This window comes from Aegilops tauschii, chromosome 7 (assembly GCF_002575655.3).
Source record: "Aegilops tauschii subsp. strangulata cultivar AL8/78 chromosome 7, Aet v6.0, whole genome shotgun sequence".
Lineage (NCBI taxonomy): Eukaryota > Viridiplantae > Streptophyta > Magnoliopsida > Poales > Poaceae > Aegilops > Aegilops tauschii.
In genome coordinates, this window is record NC_053041.3 from 515,425,152 (window position 1) to 515,444,620 (window position 19,469).

General features: G+C 49.9%; 1 pseudogene; it reads left to right on the plus strand.

Moving 5' to 3' along the window:
* The window catches only part of LOC109770343 (putative disease resistance protein RGA1), a 67,501-nt pseudogene extending 48,900 nt beyond the window's left edge, over positions 1 to 18,601 (plus strand).
* Positions 18,602 to 19,469: the final 868 nt, after the last annotated feature.

The window sequence follows — 19,469 nt, forward strand, 5'->3', positions numbered from 1 at the left end:
TGCGTGCATCAGTTGCAATGTCCTCTTCAGCATAGCGGGACAAGTCCAGAAACTCCCGCTGATAAGCTTCAACAGTTTTGTTGCCTTGGGTGAGGTTGCGGAACTCACGCTTCTTCCGGTCCATGACTCCCCTGAGGAATGAAGCGGGCACGGAAAGCTGCTTGGAAGTCTGGCCATGTGATGATTGTTCCAGCTGGCATAGTACGCCTGTGGCTGTCCCACCATTGAGCTGCGGGTCCCTTCAAGAAGAAGGAAGCAAAGGTGACATAGCTGGCAAGGGCTACATCAGCAGACTCCATCTCATAGGTGATGTCACGGAGCCAGTCATCAGCATCCAAAGGCTGAGTTGAGCTGCGGTAGATGGTTGGGTTGAGGCGTATGAAATCTTGAAGAGTCACTTGGGCTGGCTGCTGGTTCATATTGGGGCGAGGAAACTGAGCCATCATATTTTCCATGAACTGGCGGTTCAGTTCAAACTGTTGGATCATACCAGCCATGTACTCAGGTGGTGGTGGGGCATCGCCACCACGACCATGACCACCTGGTCTAACCATCCTGCTAATATATAACAGGGGTAGTTCAGCATTGAGAAATTTGCAAAGACAAGAATCATTCATGATGAAACATGCATAATGAAAGGAGCACGATAGCTACTACATAGTAGTCGGCATAACTTACAAAGGGGTCATGCATAGAGTTCAGTACACAGAGTTCAGTACATAGACTAAAACAACATAGGCGGCACACAGGCTCACAGCGAATGCATCTAACACTACAAGCAAGCCTACATCAGTCCCAAGAGGTACTGTGGAGGTAATCGTAGCCCGACAGCTGGTAGTGAGGCAACGGATAGCCCTCCACGTCAGCAGACTGGGGGCCTCGGATACTCAGGTGTAGAGCCCGACGCTCAGGTGGCAGAAGAGGACCAAGTGCGGGGGAGTAGCCTCCCACCTCTGGCCAACCGACACCGTGGGGCATCACGGTCCTGGCTGGGTAGATCGCAGTACGCGGTACCTGTCCAGATCGGACAAAGGGGTGCAGCAGCGTCAGGGCACGGTAAAGGTGCTGACGGGTGGTGTACATCTCGTGGCGAAGAGCTCGGTTAGCTCGATCCAGCCCATCAGCATGCAGAACCAGGTTCTGATGGTAGAAGGGCTCTCGGGTGACAGTGGAGTAGGCAGCAGTATAGTATCCCTCCGCACCAACATCAGATGCGATAGCAATATGCCTGAAAGGGGAGGTGTCCAACTCCCGATACTCTCCACGAAGACATGTCAGAGCAGCATAGGCAGCATCGTGGACAGCCATATCGATGGTCACACCAACACCATGTGCGGTGTGCAGCACAGTAGTGGAGTCATACTCCCGCGAGTAGAGGTGGACGATGGCACGGTTCTGCTCCTGGTTAAAGTTCTGGTACTCCTCGTAGACGGTGTACTCAGGGTGCCAGCGATAACCCAGATAGGTCATCATCTCAGCTAGCACCGCAGGTGATCCCGAGGCACCAATGGCCGTCGTGTGGCGAACGACCTGCCTCGTGGGTTCCATCTGAAAGCAAAGACGTTTCAAAGGAGTCAAATGACAGTGTGTGAATTGTTCAAAATACTATTCTAAGAAACAACTATGGCTTATCCAACTTTGGGGTGAATGCGGTCACGGGATCCTAGTGTTAAAGTTAGTAAATTCGTTTGACCCCAGTAGAAGAGAGTTCAGAGTCCCAGAGTAAAGGTCGAGGAGTAAAAGATCCTAGTACCACCCAATGGCGACGTGGGCCCGTAAGACACACAGCCATGTTAGTAAAAGTTTTTGTAATGTCTAGACTCGACTTCGGCCAAGGAGTGTGGAAAGGGGGATTCCTACAGGCAGTCGGCTCTGATACCAACTTGTGACGCCCCCGATTTGACCGTACACTAATCATGCACGCAAATGTGCATGATCAAGGTCAGGGACTCACGGGAAGATATCACAACACAACTCTACAACATAAATAAGTCATACAAGCATCATAATACAAGCCAGGGGCCTCGAGGGCTCGAATACAAGTGCTCAATCACAGACGAGTCAGCGGAAGCAACAATATCTGAGTACAGACATAAGTTAAACAAGTTTGCCTTAAGAAGGCTAGCACAAACTAGGATACAGATCGAACGAGGCGTAGGCCTCCTGCCTGGGATCCTCCTAACTACTCCTGGTCGTCGTCAGCGGCCTGCACGTAGTAGTAGGCACCTCCAGTGTCGTAGGTGTCGTCGTCGACGGTGGCGTCTGGCTCCTGGACTCCAACATCTGGTTGCGACAACCAGATAGAAAGGAAAGGGGGAAAAGAGGGAGAGAAGCAACCGTGAGTACTCATCCAAAGTACTCGCAAGCAAGGAGCTATACTACATATGCATGGGTATATGTGTAAAGGGGCATATCAGTGGACTGAACTACAGAATGCCAGAATAAAAGGGGGATAGCTAGTCCTGTCGAAGACTACGCTTCTGGCCATCTCCATCTTGCAGCATGTAGAAGAGAGTAGATTGAAGTCCTCCAAGTAGCATCGCATAGCATAATCCTACCCGGCGATCCCCTCCTCGTCGCCCTGTTAGAGAGCGATCACCGGGTTGTATTTGGCACTTGGAAGGGTGTATTTTATTCAGTATCTAGTTCTAGTTGTCATAAGGTCAAGGTACAACTCCGGGTCGTCCTTTTACCGAGGGACACGACTATTCGAATAGATAAACTTCCCTGCAGGGGTGCACCACATAACCCAACACGCTCGATCCCATTTGGCCGGACACATTTTTCTGGGTCATGCCCGGCCTCGTAAGATCAACACGTCGCAGCCCCACCTAGGCTCAACAGAGAGGTCAGCACGCCGGTCTAAACCTATGCGCGCAGGGGTCTGAACCCATCGCCCTATGCACACCTGCACGTTGCGTACGCGGCCAGAAGCAGACCTAGCCCCCTTAATACAAGCGCGAGCTTACGGTCCAATGCGGCGCGCGCCACTCAGTTGCTGACGTCAAAAGAGCTTCGGCTGATACCACGACGTCGGGATACCGATAACTACTCCCACGTAGATGGTTAGTGCGTATAGACCAAATGGCCAGACTCAGATCAAATACCAAGATCTCGTTAAGCGTGTTAAGTAACCGCGAACGCCGACCAGGGCCAGGCCCACCTCTCACCTAGGCGGTCTCAACCTGCCCTGTCGCTCCGCCACAAAGATCCACTCGCGGGTACTCCTACGAGCCGACCCGACTTTAGTCATCACATGTGTCATGTATATAGTGTATATAGTATATACCCGTGATCACCGCCCAGGTGATCACGGCTCGATAGCATAGCACAGCAGACGGACAAGAATGTAGGGCCACTGATGGAAAACTAGCATCCTATACTAAGCATGTAGGATTGCAGGTAAAGGTATCAACAGTAGTAGCAAGGATAGGCTATGCATCAGGATAGGATATCGAAAAGCAGTAACATGCTACACTACTCTAATGCAAGCAGTATAGAGAAGAATAGGCGATATCTGGTGATCAAGGGGGGGGGCTTGCCTGGTTGCTCTGGCAAGTAGGAGGGGTCGTCGACTCCGTAGTCGAACTGGGCAGCAGCAGTGTCGGTCTCGTAGTCTACCGGAGAGAAGAGGGGGGAAGAAACAGTAAATACAATGCAAACATAAGCATGACGATGCGTGACATGACAATGAGCGGTGCTAGGTGTGTCCTAACGCGACAGTAGGTGGTACCGGCGAAGGGGGGAACATCCGGGAAGTATTCCCGATGTTTCGCGTTTTCGGACAGACGGACCGGAGGGGGAAAGTTGCTAGTTCGATAGGTTAGGGAGGTGTGGTGGACGAACGGACTGCGTATTCGGATTCGTCTCGTCGTTCTGAGCAACTTTCATGTTGAAAATATTTTAATCCGAGTTACGGATTAAAAGATATGATTTTCTAAAGATTTTATTAATTTCTGGAATTTAATTAATTATTTAATTTAATTCGAAATTTGGATTTATGACATCAGCATGATGTCATGCTGACATCAGCAGTCAACAGGGGTTGACTAAGTCAAACTGACATGTGGGTCCAGTGGGACCCACCTGTCATTCTTTGTTTAGGTTAATTAGGGTTTAGCTAAATAATTACTGTTTAATTAAATTAATTATCTAATTAGATTAATTCAAACAGGATTAATTAACTTAATTAATTAATTAATTAATTAAATTTATTTTTATTATTTGTTCTATTATTAATTTTATTTTTATTTATTTATTTATTTATTAGTTTATTGTTTTATTATTATTATTATTATTACTATTTTTATTATTATTATGTATTTATTTTTTTTTATTTTTTTCTATTTCATTTTTTTTAACATGTTCTCTGGGCTGGGCCCCGTTTGTCATAGGCCCATGGGGCAGTGGCTCAGGTGGGGCGAGGCCCACCTGGCAGTGGCCCAGAGGGGGCGATGCGGGTGCGGGTTACGGGCGCGCCCCGTTCGGGCGCACGCCCAGGGGCACGCGGGCGTGGGCGCTGGCGGCCACGGCGGGGCACGGCGCCGGCCATGGCCGGAGCGGGGCGAGGCCGCGGTGGTGCGGGGCCAGCCGCCGGAGGTGGTGCAGAGGGGCGAGGCCACCGTGGCGACGGGGCGGAGATCGGCGGAGGTGAGGCAAACGACGGCGATGGCCGTGCGGGCGCGCGTCTGTGCGGTCGGGCGTGGGGGAAGAAGCAGCGAGGGGGGGCGGTCGAGGCCATGGGCCTGCACGCGACGGCGAGGTTAGCGCGACGACGAGGGGGGGGGGGCAGGCGGGGCGTGGCCAACGCGGGCGCGCGGTCGGGGCGCGCGCGGGCGATGGCCGTGCGGGCGCGCGGGTGTGCGGTCGGGGCGTGACCAGGGCGAGCCCCGGCGCGGCCAACGGGCGCGAGGGCCACGGCGAGCGCGGGGCGAGGGAGAGAGGAGGACGAGGCCGTGGCCTCACCGTGGGTGTAGGGACGAGGCAGCGGGGCTCGTGGAGGGGGTCGGGGACGACGCGACGCAGGGGAGGAGGGGAAGCAGGCCGGCGGGGGGGGGGGGGGGGTGCTCCGGCGACGGCAAGCTTCGGGCGGCGGCGGAGAGGTCCAGTGGCAGCGGGGTCGAGCGCCTCCTCCTCGATCCTGATCGGGGGAGGCAGAGGAGATATTTCGGGGGGAGTGGGGGGGTGGCTGTCGGTGGAGAGTGGGGGGGGTGAGGAGATAAGGTGAGAGGGGTGGGGGCCGACCTGGTTGGCCCAATGGCCAGCTGGGCCGCGGTCCAGCAGGGGGGGGCTGTTGGGCCAGGGTCCAGTGGGGGAAGGGGGTTCCTTTTCTTGTTTGTTTTCTTTTTCTTTTTGATCTGTTTTCTCTTTATTTATTTATTTTCTTTTCTATTTTAATTCATTTAAAAGCATTTAGGCATTTTATAAAAATGTGATTACTTCACCATAATTACCGATGCAATAATTGACATGGCCCGAACATTTTTGTTTAAATTTTTGAAAACTTTTATTTTCCACTTTAAATTTAATTGAAGTTTGGATTAGGAGTTTGAAAAGAAATGTGATTCCAATGTGATCAAGCCCTGTTTAGCAACATGATTAGCTTAATCACAGAGAGTTACTGTAGCATGATTCTCGGGGTGTTACAACGGCGCAGGTCTTGTTGGTAAATCGCTGAACGAGCTGCTGCCACGTCACGCTGTTCGTCCAACAAGTCAAGAGCATCTTGGCGCGCCTGTTCATTATCCGCCTCAACATAAGCCGCCACTCGAGGCGAGTCATGACGGATGTCACTAGGGAGGACTTCTTCCGCTCCATAAACCATGAAGAAAGGCGTGTAACCCGTAGACCTGTTAGGAGTAGTATTGATGCTCCATAACACGGAGGGTAGCTCCTCCACCCAACAACCCGGCGTCCGTTGTAAAGGGACCAAAAGCCGGGGCTTAATGCCCTTCAAGATCTCCTGATTAGCTCTCTCCGCTTGACCATTGGATTGAGGATGAGCCACTGATGAAACATCAAGCCGAATATGCTCTCGTTGACAAAACTCCTCCATGGTGCCTTTAGACAGATTGGTACCATTGTCAGTTATAATGCTGTGTGGAAAGCCAAAGCGAAATATCACCCTTTTCATGAACTGAACCGCCGTGGCTGCGTCACACTTGCTAACTGGCTCTGCTTCAACCCACTTTGTAAATTTGTCAACTGCCACCAACAGGTCAGTCTTCTTATCCTTGGACCTTTTAAAAGGCCCAACCATATCAAGCCCCGAGACCGCAAATGGCCAAGTGATTGGTATCATCCTCAGCTCCTGAGCCGGCACATGAGCCCGTCGCAAGAACCTCTGGCAACCATCACATTTACTGACCAAGTCCTCCGCATCAGCATGAGCCGTCAGCCAATAAAAACCATGACGAAAAGCCTTGGCCACAAGGGATTTTGAGCCGGCATGATGGCCACAATCCCCTTCGTGAATCTCACGCAAGATTTCTTGACCTTCCTCAGGGGAGACACAACGCTGGAACGCTCCCGTGACACTGCGGCGATGCAGCTCACCATTGATAACAACCATTGACTTAGACCGCCGGGTTATTTTTCTGGCCAAAGTTTCATCCTCAGGCAAATCTCCCCGGGTCATGTATGCCAAATATGGTACTGTCCAGTCTGGGGTGATGTGGAGAGCCGCCACCAACTGTGCCTCCGGGTTAGGGACAGCTGAGTCTCCTTCTGTAGGTACCTTGACCGAAGGGTTATGCAGGATGTCCAAGAAAATATTAGGCGGCACCGGCTTTTGCTGAGAGCCCAGCCGGCTTAATGCATCAGCCGCCTCGTTCTTCCTGCGATCGATGTGCTCTACTTGGTAACCCTGAAAGTGTCCAGCAATGGCATCCACTTCACGGCGATAAGCCGCCATGAGAGGGTCCTTGGAGTCCCACTTGCCTGATACTTGTTGAGCCACTAGATCTGAGTCGCCGAAGCACCTTACCCGGCTCAAGCTCATCTCCTTAGCCATCCGAAGACCATGGAGCAAGGCCTCGTACTCAGCCGCATTGTTAGTACAAGGAAACATCAACCGTAGCACATAATGAAACTTGTCACCTTTAGGGGAAGCCAATACAACTCCAGCCCCCGAGCCTTCCAATTGCCTAGACCCATCAAAGTGAATAGTCCAATATGTATTATTTGGCTTTTCTTCAGGCACCTGCAGCTCTGTCCAATCGTTGATGAAATCCACCAAAGCTTGAGATTTAATAGCAGTGCGTGGTACATATTTCAGACCATGAGGCCCAAGCTCTATAGCCCACTTAGCCACTCTCCCTGTGGCTTCTCTGTTTTGGATGATATCTCCAAGGGGAGGAGAACTAACCACCATAATGGGGTGACCCTGAAAATAGTGCTTAAGCTTCCGGCTTGCCATGAACACACCATAAACAAGCTTTTGCCAATGTGGATACCGCTGTTTGGACTCGATGAGCACTTCACTGACGTAATAAACTGGCCGTTGAACCGGATATTCCTTACCCTCCTCCTTGCGCTCCACCACCACAGCCACACTGACGGCTCGTGTGTTGGCAGCTACATACAGTAATAAGGGCTCCTTGTCAACCGGAGCAGCGAGGACTGGGGGCTCGGCCAGCTGTCTCTTCAAATCCTCAAAAGCAGCATTAGCAGCATCATTCCAGATAAAGTCATCAGTTTTCTTCATCAACTGGTACAACGGCATGGCCTTCTCACCCAAACGGCTTATAAACCGGCTTAAAGCAGCGATACGACCCGCCAGGCGCTGGACGTCGTTTATACACACCGGCTTAGCCAGAGAGGTGATTGCCTTGACTTTTTCCGGGTTAGCTTCAATGCCTCTGTTAGAAACAGGAAACCCAAGAGCTTGCCTGCAGGAACACCAAAAACACACTTGGCCGGGTTAACCATCATCTTGTAAACCCGGAGATTATCAAAGGTCTCTCTAAGGTCATCTACCAGGGTCTCCTTCTCCCTGGACTTAACCACGATATCATCCACATAGGCGTGAACATTGCGCCCAATCTGGTTATGAAGACAATTCTGCACACAACGCTGGTAAGTCGCCTGTGCACTCTTGAGTCCAAAAGGCATAGACACATAACAGAAGGCTCCAAAGGGAGTGATGAACGCCGTCTTCACCTGGTCCTTAACTGCCATTTTAATCCGATGGTATCCAGAATAAGCATCCAAGAAACTCAAGCGCTCGCAACCCGCCGTAGCATCAATGATTTGATCAATACGGGGAAGGGCAAAAGGATCAGCCGGACACGCCTTGTTTAAGTCCGTGTAGTCCACGCACATCCGCCAGGTGCCATTCTTCTTGAGCACGAGCACCGGGTTAGCTAACCATTCTGGATGAAAGACTTCAACAATAAACCCGGCCGCCAAGAGCCGGGCCACCTCTTCACCAATGGCCTTCCGCCTCTCTTCATTAAACCGCCGAAGGAATTGCCTGACCGGCTTAAATTTCGGATCAATATTGAGAGTGTGCTCAGCGAGTTCTCTAGGTACACCTGGCATGTCAGAAGGTTTCGATGCAAAGATGTCCATGTGCTCACGGATGAACTCGATGAGCGCGCCTTCCTATTTTGGATCCAAATTGGCACTGATGCTAAACTGCTGAGATGAGTCACCTGGAACGAAATCAACAAGCTTGGTCTCATCAGCTGACTTAAATTTCATTGCCGGCTCATGCTCCGTGGTCGGCTTTTTCAGAGATGTCATATCTGTTGGGTCAACATTATCCTTGTAGAACTTCAGCTCCTCTGTTGCACAAACAGACTCTGCATAAGCCGCGTCGCCTTCCTCACATTCCAAGGCTACCTTTCGGCTACCATGAACCGTAATGGTCCCATTGTGACCCGGCATCTTGAGCTGTAGGTATATGTAACACGGCCGTGCCATGAACTTGGCGTAAGCCGGCCGCCCAAATATGGCATGATACAGACTTCTTATCTTGACCACCTCAAAGGTCAATTTTTCCACCCTGTAGTTGTACTCATCTCCAAAGGCCACTTCCAATTCGATCTTACCAACTAGATAAGCCGACTTACCAGGCACCACGCCATGGAAAACAGTATTGGACTGGCTGAGGTTCTTATCAATCAACCCCATACGACGGAAGGTCTCATAATAGAGGATGTTGATGCTGTTGCCTCCATCCATGAGCACCTTAGTGAACTTATATCCTCCCACCTGAGAAGCCACCACCAGGGCCAAGTGACCCGGATTGTCAATCCGGGGAGGGTGATCCTCCCTACTCCACACAATAGGCTGCTCAGACCATCTTAAATAGCGTGGAACCGCCGGCTCAACATCATTCACAGCCCTCTTATGAAGCTTCTGATCTCTCTTACACAGACTGGTGGTAAACACGTGATACTGTCCACCGTTAAGCTGCTTTGGATTGGTCTGGTAACCCCCCTGCTGCTGTTGATGACCCTGGCCGGACTGCTGATTAAAGCCCCCTTGACCATTCTGAGGATTAAGATTTGAGCCGCCGCCCGAGCCATGAAAACCGCCAGCGCCTGAGCCGCCACCCGGGCCATTGTTGCCATTAAAGGCATTGGAATTCTTAAGGGCCTTCATGATTGCGCAATCTTTCCATAGATGAGTAGCTGGCTTCTCCCTAGATCAATGCCTCGGACAAGGCTCGCTCAACAACTGCTCGAGCGTCGGGCCTGACCCGCCAGCTCGGGGAGGTGGCCTCCCTTTACGTCGCTGGCTGTTCCCTGTGAGTTGGCATTGGCCACAAACTCCATGTTGCCATCAGCCTTACGCTTGTTACCTCCTTGGTTTGCCGGGTTATGCTGAGGACCCTTGCCATTGCCATTCTTCCTTCCCTTCCCTGTCCTTTCATCATCTGAAGCGGGGTCCTTGGTACTATCAGAGTCGGCGTACTTGACGAGAGCCGCCATCAGCGTACCCATATCATTGCAGTCGCGTTTGAGCCGCCCGAGTTTCATCTTCAGGGGCAGGAAGCGACAATTCTGCTCCAACATTAAGACTGCAGAGCCGGCATCCATCTTATCAGATGAATGTATTATCTCCTTGACCCGGCGAACCCAATGTGTCGTAGACTCACCCTCCTGCTGTTTACAGTTAGTCAAATCCACAATTGACATAGACTGCCTACAGGTATCCTTGAAGTTTTGTATGAACCGGGCTTTCAGCTCAGCCCAAGACCCGATAGAATTCGGCGGCAGCCCTTTCAACCAAATGCGGGCAGTCCCATCTAACATCATGGTGAAGTACTTGGCCATCGCCGCTTCACTGACCTCCAGCAATTCCATGGCCATCTCGTAACTCTCGATCCAGGCTCCGGGTTGTAAATCAGCCGTGTAATTAGGCACCTTCCTAGGCCCTTTGAAGTCCTTGGGTAGACGTTCGTCGCGGAGAGCCGGCACTAAACAAGGGACACCTCCAGTCCTCGTAGGGATACCCACGTCGACGGAAGCCGTCGGATAAGCCGGGGGTGTCTGGTAAGCCGTCAACTGAGGCACCTGCTCCGCCTCTTGCCGTGCTCTGTCTTGGTCTGCTGTGTGAAAGGCTCCGTTATGAGCCGGGCCATGGCCAGGTGGCACGTCATGGCGTCGGACATTACTTGAGCCGGTCGCTGAAACCATGTGTCTGCTATAGCTCAGGCTCCGGCCTGGACGAGGGGTTGAATGGATCCTGTCCCGGCTGTAAGAGTACGCCTCTTGCTGCGCCAGAGCTGTCTGAAGGAGCTCCCTGACCCGACGGGTTTCGACCGCAGTTGGAGAGTCGCCATCAATTGGGAGAGCCGCCAGCCGTGCCGCCGCGGCGACCATGTTTTCCAACGGGTTGGCATAATGACCCGGTGGTATTGGCACATACTGAGGCGGGGCAGGGTTCGCCCGGGGCGGTCCCATTACTTGGGGCTGAATTGGTGTCCCAGCCCCAGGCACTATGATCTCCGGCGGGTTACTAGACCCTGCACCTGGCGTGTTGAAGAGGTTTCGAGGATCATAAACCGGAGGGAGTCGAGATTGGGTCTTTTGATGCCTCCTTCTCATGACCTCATTGGATGCGTTTTGATCCATCGTGAGCCGGAAGGACTGTGCCTGAATCAGCTGAGTCTGGGCGTCGAGAGCCGCCCTCTCCGCAGCCATCCTGATCCCCTCCGCCGCCAGATCCTCCTTGGCCTTTGCTAGATCCAGTTTTAACTGTGCCACCTCCGCGTCATGTTGAACTTGATCCGCCGGAGCTACCGTAGCGGTCAACAGGACCGTCATCTTATCTGTAAAATCCATCAGCACCTGAGCCGGCGAAGGCACCGGGCTTCCTGACCTGGAGGCGGGGTTTTGAACAGGTTGCGCGCCGGCCATGAAGATTCCAACCCGGCTCGGCGGTTCAAAGGGGTCCGGAATGCTGTCGCCATCGGAACAACCCCTGAGCCTGCGATCTTGAAGTTGATACAACGAGTTTGACTCATCCGTAGACGACTCGCCGTCAGAGCCGGCGGCCGTCTCATCACCAGATCCAGACCCTTCAGAGAGTCCTCCATGAACACATCCCACAAAAACATGCTTCAAGGCAGGTAGAGCCCGGGCGGGTCGTGCGCGCTGAGTCGTCTCGATGAGACCGGCGCAGAGATCCGGCTCAGGGCCCGGCTCACCAACCTTGCCAATGAAGACATGAATTCCGCCGAAGGGGACCCGGTACCCGTACTCAATTGAGCCGGCGTCGGGGCCCCAGTTTGCATCGTCGATGTAGAGCTTGCTGCGACGACTCTTGGTCATCCAGCCCACAGCGTATCCCTTGAGCCCTTCGAAGCTGCCCTTCAAGAACTCAAATCCATCGTGCGCTGGCCCCACGGTGGGCGCCAACTGTCGTGGAATTGTCACGGCAGATGTCCTCGAGCTAGGACTTAGTCGTGGAGCCATCGTAGCTAGGAAGCTTAAAGGGGTTAAACGGGACAAGGAACACAGGGGTTTATACTGGTTCGGCCCCTTACGGTGAAGGTAAAAGCCTACGTCCAGTTGAGGTGGTATTGATTATGGTTTCGATGACCAGGGAGCTTGATTGCTATGCCTGGCTCTCGACGAGATCTTCCTTGTCCTTAAACCGCCGCCGGGTCGTCCCTTTATATAGAGAGGTTGACGCCCAGCGGCTCTCAGAGTCCCGGCCAGCTCATAAGAGTGTCCGGCTCGAACTCTCATCTATTCTTGCCTTACACTACAAGTCTTGCCATACGGCGGTTTATCACTACGGGCCTTAAGCCATCTCCGGGTCTTAGGCCCATCATTGACCCGCCGTCTTCAAGCTCGGTACTGGGCTTCGCGTGATGACCATTATGAGTAACCTGGTCTCTCCCGGCGGGTGACTCTAAGGGTTATATCCTCAACACGTTCTGACTAAAGTGGGAGAGACAGACACCCGCTAGCCACCTTATGCAACTAGTGCATGTCAGTCGGTGGAACCTGTCTCACGTAAGCGTACGTGTAAGGTTGGTCCGGGCCGCTTCATCCCACAGTACCGCCGAAACAAGATAAGACTAGTAGCGGCAAGAAGAATTGGCAACATCTACGCCCACAACTGCTTTGTGTTCTACTCGTGCATAGTAACTACGCATAAACCTGGCTCTGATACCACTGTTGGGGATCGTAGGAGAATTTTAAAATTTCCTACGCATCACCAAGATCCATCTATGGAGTATACTAGCAACGAGGGGAAAGGAGTGCATCTACATACCCTTGTAGATCGCGAGCGGAAGCGTTCCAATGAACAGGGTTGATGGAGTCGTACTCGCCGTGATCCAAATCATCGATGACCGAGTGCCGAACGGACGGCACCTCCGCGTTCAACACACGTACAGAGCAGCGACTTCTCCTCCTTCTTGATCCAGCAAGGGGAAAGGAGAGGTTGATGGAGATCCAGCAGCATGACAGCGTGGTGGTGGAAGTAGCGGGATCTCGGCAGGGCTTCGCCAAGCTTCTGCGAGAGGGAGAGGTGTTGCAGGGGGAGAGGGAGGCGCCAGGGGCTGTGGTGTTGCTGCCCTCCCTCCCCCCACTATATATAGGCCCCCTGGAGGGGGGGGCGCCGGCCATGGAACCCATCTACATGGGGGGGGGGGCGGCGGCCAAGGGGGAAGGGGGGGTGGCTTCCCCCCCAAGCCAAGTGGGGCGCCCCCCACCCCCAGGGTTTCCAACCTTAGGCGCAGGGGGAGGCCCATGGGGGGGCACCCCAGCCCACTAAGGGCTGGTTCCCTTCCCACTTCAGCCCATGGGGCCCCCCGGGATAGGTGGCCCCACCGGGTGGACCCCCGGGACCCTTCCGGTGGTCCCGGTACAATACCGATAACCCCCGAAACTTTCCCGGTGGCCGAAACTGGACTTCCTATATATAATTCTTCACCTCCGGACCATTCCGGAACTCCTCGTGACGTCCGGGATCTCATCCGGGACTCCGAACAACTTTCAGGTTTCCGCATACTAATATCTCTACAACCCTAGCGTCACCGAACCTTAAGTGTGTAGACCCTACGGGTTCGGGAGACATGCAGACATGACCGAGACGCCTCTCCGGTCAAGTACCAACAGCGGGATCTGGATACCCATGTTGGCTCCCACATGTTCCACGATGATCTCATCGGATGAACCACGATGTCGAGGATTCAATCAATCCCGTATACAATTTCCTTTGTCAATCGGTATGTTACTTGCCCGAGATTCGATCGTCGGTATCCCAATACCTTGTTCAATCTCATTACCGGCAAGTCTCTTTACTCGTACCTTAATGCATGATCCCGTGGCTAACTCCTTAGTCACATTGAGCTCATTATGATGATGCATTACCGAGTGGGCCCAGAGATACCTCTCCGTCATACGGAGTGACAAATCCCAGTCTCGATCCGTGCCAACTCAACAGACACTTTCGGAGATACCCGTAGTGTACCTTTATAGTCACCCAGTTACGTTGTGACGTTTGGCACACCCAAAGCACTCCTACGGTATCCGGGAGTTGCACGATCTCATGGTCTAAGGAAAAGATACTTGACATTGGAAAAACTCTAGCAAACGAACTACACGATCTTTGAGCTATGCTTAGGATTGGGTCTTGTCCATCACATCATTCTCCTAATGATGTGATCCTGTTATCAATGACATCCAATGTCCATAGTCAGGAAACCATGACTATCTGTTGATCAACGAGCTAGTCAACTAGAGGCTTACTAGGGACACGTTGTGGTCTATGTATTCACACATGTATTACGATTTCCGGATAACACAATTATAGCATGAACAATAGACAATTATCATGAACAAAGAAATATAATAAATAACCATTTATTATTGCCTCTAGGGCATATTTCCAACACCACGCACCCTGGATGAGGCCCTCGGAGATGCACGGTGGAGAAAAGCTATGGAAGAAGAACACGTGGCACTTCAGAAGAACAAAACGTGGCATTTGGTTCCCCCACCACGAGGTAAAAACTTAGTTGACTGCAAGTGGGTCTACAGAATTAAAAGGAAATCTGATGGAACCATAGATCGGTATAAGGCCAGACTTGTGGCTAAGGGTTACAAACAGTGATATGGCATCGGCTATGAAGATACCTTTAGCCCTGTTGTCAAGGCTGCTACTATTCGTCTTGTGCTATCTATTGCTGTTTCCAGGGGCTGGAGTCTTAGACATCTAGATGTACAGAACGCGTTCCTTCATGGTGTTCTGGAAGAGGAAGTATACATGAAACAACCTCCCAGGTTCGTCGATAAAAACTAACCCTCTCAAGTTTGTAAACTTGATAAAGCTCTTTATGGACCGAAGCAGGCACCCCGAGCATGGTACTCACGTCTCAGTCAAAATTACAAGCACTTGTCTTTGTTCCATCAAAATCAGATACCTCACTGTTTATTTATAGAATGGCAAATACATCTATATTTGTGCTTATCTATGTTGATGATATTATTGTCACTAGTTCATCTGATGAGGCAGTGGCAGGATTGTTGAAGGATCTGAGTGCTAAGTTTGCTCTCAAGGATTTGGGTGATTTGCACTTCTTCCTAGGAATTGAAGTAAGAAACCTTGAGGATGGTCTTCACCTCTCCCAAGAAAAATATGCTAATGATTTGGTAAGAAGGGTTGGTTTGCAAGGGTGTAAGCCTGTACCAACTCCCCTGTCTAGTACAGAAAAACTGTCTCTTACAGAAGGAGATCCCTTGAATCAAGAGGACAGTACCAGGTATAGAAGCTTAATAGGAGCACTTCAATATCTCACTCTGACAAGACCTGATATTTCCTTTACTGTTAACAAAGTATGCCAGTTTCTTCATGCACCTACCACAGTTCATTGGACTGCTGCAAAGCGTATTGTAAGATATGTAAAAGCACACTTTGAATCTTAGTCTCACTTTCAGCAAGTCCTCATCTACACTTGTTAGTGCTTTCTCTGACTCAGACTGGGCAGGCTGTCTAGATGACAGACGCTCTACTGGTGGGTTTGCAGTATTCTTTGGACCCAACCTTATATCATGGTGTGCAAGGAAACAAGCAACTGTATCAAGGTCAAGTACAGAGGCTGAGTATAAGGCATTGGCAAATGCCACAGCAGAAATCATTTGGGTTCGGTCCATGCTAAAAGAGCTTGGTATGAAACATATTCAGGCTCCATGTTTATGGTGTGATAATCTTGGTGCTACCTATCTGTCTGCTAATACGGTCTTTCACGCAAGGACAAAACACATTGAGATAGATTTCCATTTTGTAAGAGAACGTGTTTCTAACAAACAGTTGGAAATTCGTTTTGTGCATTCAAGGGACCAGGTTGCAGATGGCTTCACCAAGGCTTTACCCACAAGAAATCTTGAAGAGTTCAAACGTAATCTCAACTTGCGAAGTTGTGATTAAGGGAGGGTGTTAAACAACGTGACAGAAGCTACCCTCATCGTATGCGCCAAGGGATGCAACGACCGAAGCTTGTAGCATAGGATAGACTAGGAGTCTGTTATGGTTTATATTCTTGTTAAATTAGATATCTATCTCTAGTCTATCTCTTGTTCTCCAAGATTGTAATCCCAACAACTTGTACGCTATCAGGGAGGTCGCGACCCTGCATATAAACATGAAGCCATCGGCCCTGGAAAAGGCACGACGTTCCCAACCTTTCTCACAAAGTTATGATAGTTTGCCGAAACACCTCGAGCAGTGCTTTGTATATTATAGTTTATTCCAAAAAGGTTATCGTATTGATTCAAATAGACTGATCTGGATGTGGATAGCTCAGGGCCTTGTTCATCCAGAAGGAAATAACAGTAGAAGATTGGAAGATATTGGAAGGAGCTATTTCAATGATCTGTTAGTTCGGTCATTTTTCCAAGTGCTTTGCTGCGGAGGTCAAACATATTACACTATGCATGATTCAATGAATGACCTCGCACTTCATGTTTCCCATGGCGAATGCTTTAGGATTGACCATGGTAGCATTGGGGTGTTACCACATCATATTACGCATTTGTCTGTGTCTGCCGAACAATTGGGAGATCTTGTGAAATATGATGGTCTTGGAAGATTGAGGACATTTATAATTCTGAATGATTCTTGGTTCTGCTCCAAAGACTCTCTGAGTCATGATATACTCGATAAACTCAAGTGTGTCCGGGTGTTGGATGTAAGCGGATGCTGCTTTGGAAGCTTGCCTGAAGCTGTCAATCATCTGAGGCACCTGCGTTATCTAGCCATCCGACGCACTTATTCCCCACTGCCCACAACAATCTCCAGACTCCATCATCTACAATCCTTGTTTGTGTTGTATCATTCATGTTACTCTGCGAGGATATCTTGCTCAAACGAGAGGACACATCTGAAATATTCAAGGAGGGAAGTGAAAAATACTGGAGGTCATTTCAGCCTTCCTGAAAGCATTAGCAGGCTCATTAACTTGGTGCATGTCGATGTAGAGAAGGCTTACACTCTCATGTTATCAGGTATACGTCAACTTTTGTGCGTTGAGGGTTCAGTAGAATTCCTTGTTGACAAGGAAGAGCAAAGTTTGGTCCGACTGAAGGATCTCAACCAGATCGGGGGAGAGCTTTCTGTTAGGTTTCTGGAGAATGTTAAAAGCAGCGAGGATGCTGCTAAGTCTCGTCTAGACTTGAAGGAGCACATCTCTAAGTTGGAGCTACAATGGGAATCATGTGATGGTGCTCATGATATGGACAAGGGCTTTGAGGTGCTTGATGTATTAAAGCCACACCGCCATCTTCACGAGCTAACTATTAGTGGGTACCCAGGTGTCAAGTCTCCTTCTTGGCTAGAGTCTGATTGGCTGAGAAGATTGAAGTTGATCTGTGTGCGAGATTGCAATAGATGGGAGGTCCTTCCACCTTTAGGGGACCTTCCCTTTCTCAGTACTCTTGAAGTGCGGCGAATGGAAGAAATAAAAGCACTCGGTCAGGAGTTCTTTGGCCATGCTGGATTCCCTTCTTTGCAAACATTGTTACTAGAGCGCTTACCCAAACCGGAGTGGTGCCTTGTGGACGATGATAAAGTGCTACAGAATCTCAGACATCTCTCTGTAGCTGGCTGTCCACGGTTAAGAGCATATCCCACCCATCCTTGTACACTCAGACATATAGCTGTACTTGACAAGGAAGTAATCAATATTAAGCTTCAGATGGACAGTTTTGAACTATCAAGATCATTTTGTCACGTGGTATCAACCTCCTTCCATGTCTTGCGCTCTCATCACCTAGTGTCTATAGAATATATGGACATCTATGTTACCAGTTTGGTACAAATGCCCACGACAGTCTTTCACAATATGAAATCACTCAAAAAGTTGAAAATATTTGGCATTGATAAGCAGAATGCTTTCTTAGTGATTACCACACTCTTGGGTGAGAACGAATGTCCTGTGCTTACTTTGTCACTTAAGGACCTAGTACTAATGGATTGCTACCTGCAACCATCCTCTTTCTCCAAGTTATTGAATAACCTCTCATCTCTTGAAAGAATATGTCTATTCGACTGTGGCTCTCTTGAGATAACGGGTCTACCGGTAAGTCTGCACCACTTGAGGATGCTGAAACAGTTGAACATTTCTAATTGTCATTGGATATCATCCATTGAGGGATCAGAATCACTATTGTCCCTTGAAGTGATGAAGATATTCTGTTGTTATGGGCTGAAATCCGTGCCGTATTTAGATGACATGCCATGTCTTCAGAAACTAGAGTTATTGGGGTGCCCTCAAGTTATGCAACTGCCTAAAGCAGGCCATCAGACAACACTGAAAGAGCTGGAAGTACGCTTTTTTGACGGGCTATCATCTCTGCGACAGTTGTGTGACCTTGTTTCCCTTGTGAAGCTGTCGATTGTTGATTGTTCTAATTTATTGTGGCTTCCTGATCTGGATGGTTTTTATTCGCTTCGGTGTCTATCGATTGATCAGTGCCCCAGGCTGATGTCACTGCCACGGAGTGGTCTTCCTGTATCACTTGAAACATTTTTCCTTTCTGGATGCCATCAAGCACTGGAGGAGCAGTTTCAGCGGAAGGAAGGTCCAGATTATAATAAGTTTGCCGCCCTTCCAGGATGCAAGTGGGAGAACCATTAAATAAGTGAAGTGGTAAATCTTCAGAGGTTGGCCATTAAAGAAGTGAGGTGGTGATTCTTCAGCGGTTGGCATTTACTATCCCGAATCCAATTTCTCAGATGCTTTTGTTTGGATAAAGCCTAAATTTTACATAAGCGGACTTGAAGAAAAATGAAAACTGTATATACCTTAGGTAGAAATTATGTTTTGTTTCACTTCTTATGTCATATCCACAATTATAAATCACATGCGCAACGGGCGCGATGGCGGTGTGACCTCTACAGGGAATCTGCCCCGTGATTTGAGTGCCGTTGTGAATCGTGGTAGATCATGCTGATTAGGCTACACTTTCACTGCATCGGAGGCCTTCCGCTAAATCCTTTCTCCCGCGATTTTAATCATTGGTCATAGATACTTCTGGTTGTCATGGATCATTGGACAGAAATTTTTGTTTATTTGAACTAGCTATGGTAAACCTAGATAAGGCTGTGAGCTAAGTGCAATCATGCACGCTACTTTGGTTTGAACGTCTAATCAACATGACATTACAACCATGCTAAACTGCACTTTTAGGAGATGCAAACTTTGCTGAGTAGCAATGCATCTTTTACTGAAGTTTTTACATATAATGCTGCACTGCATGTTTTCTCTTTTATATCTTACTTAATATGTGAATGCTAATATATTTCATGGTTATGCTTACTGTTGAAATATATTGCCCGCCTCCCTCCATCAGTTCGGACTTTTGGATGAGTTGGCTGGTGCATGAATTCAATATGGTATTAGAGCCAAGAGGTCTTGAGTTCAAGACCCTGCCAACGCAGTATTAAAATAAAACGATTCTGCGGCCTACATCGATCCCACGTCTACGGACTAAAATAGCCTAGAC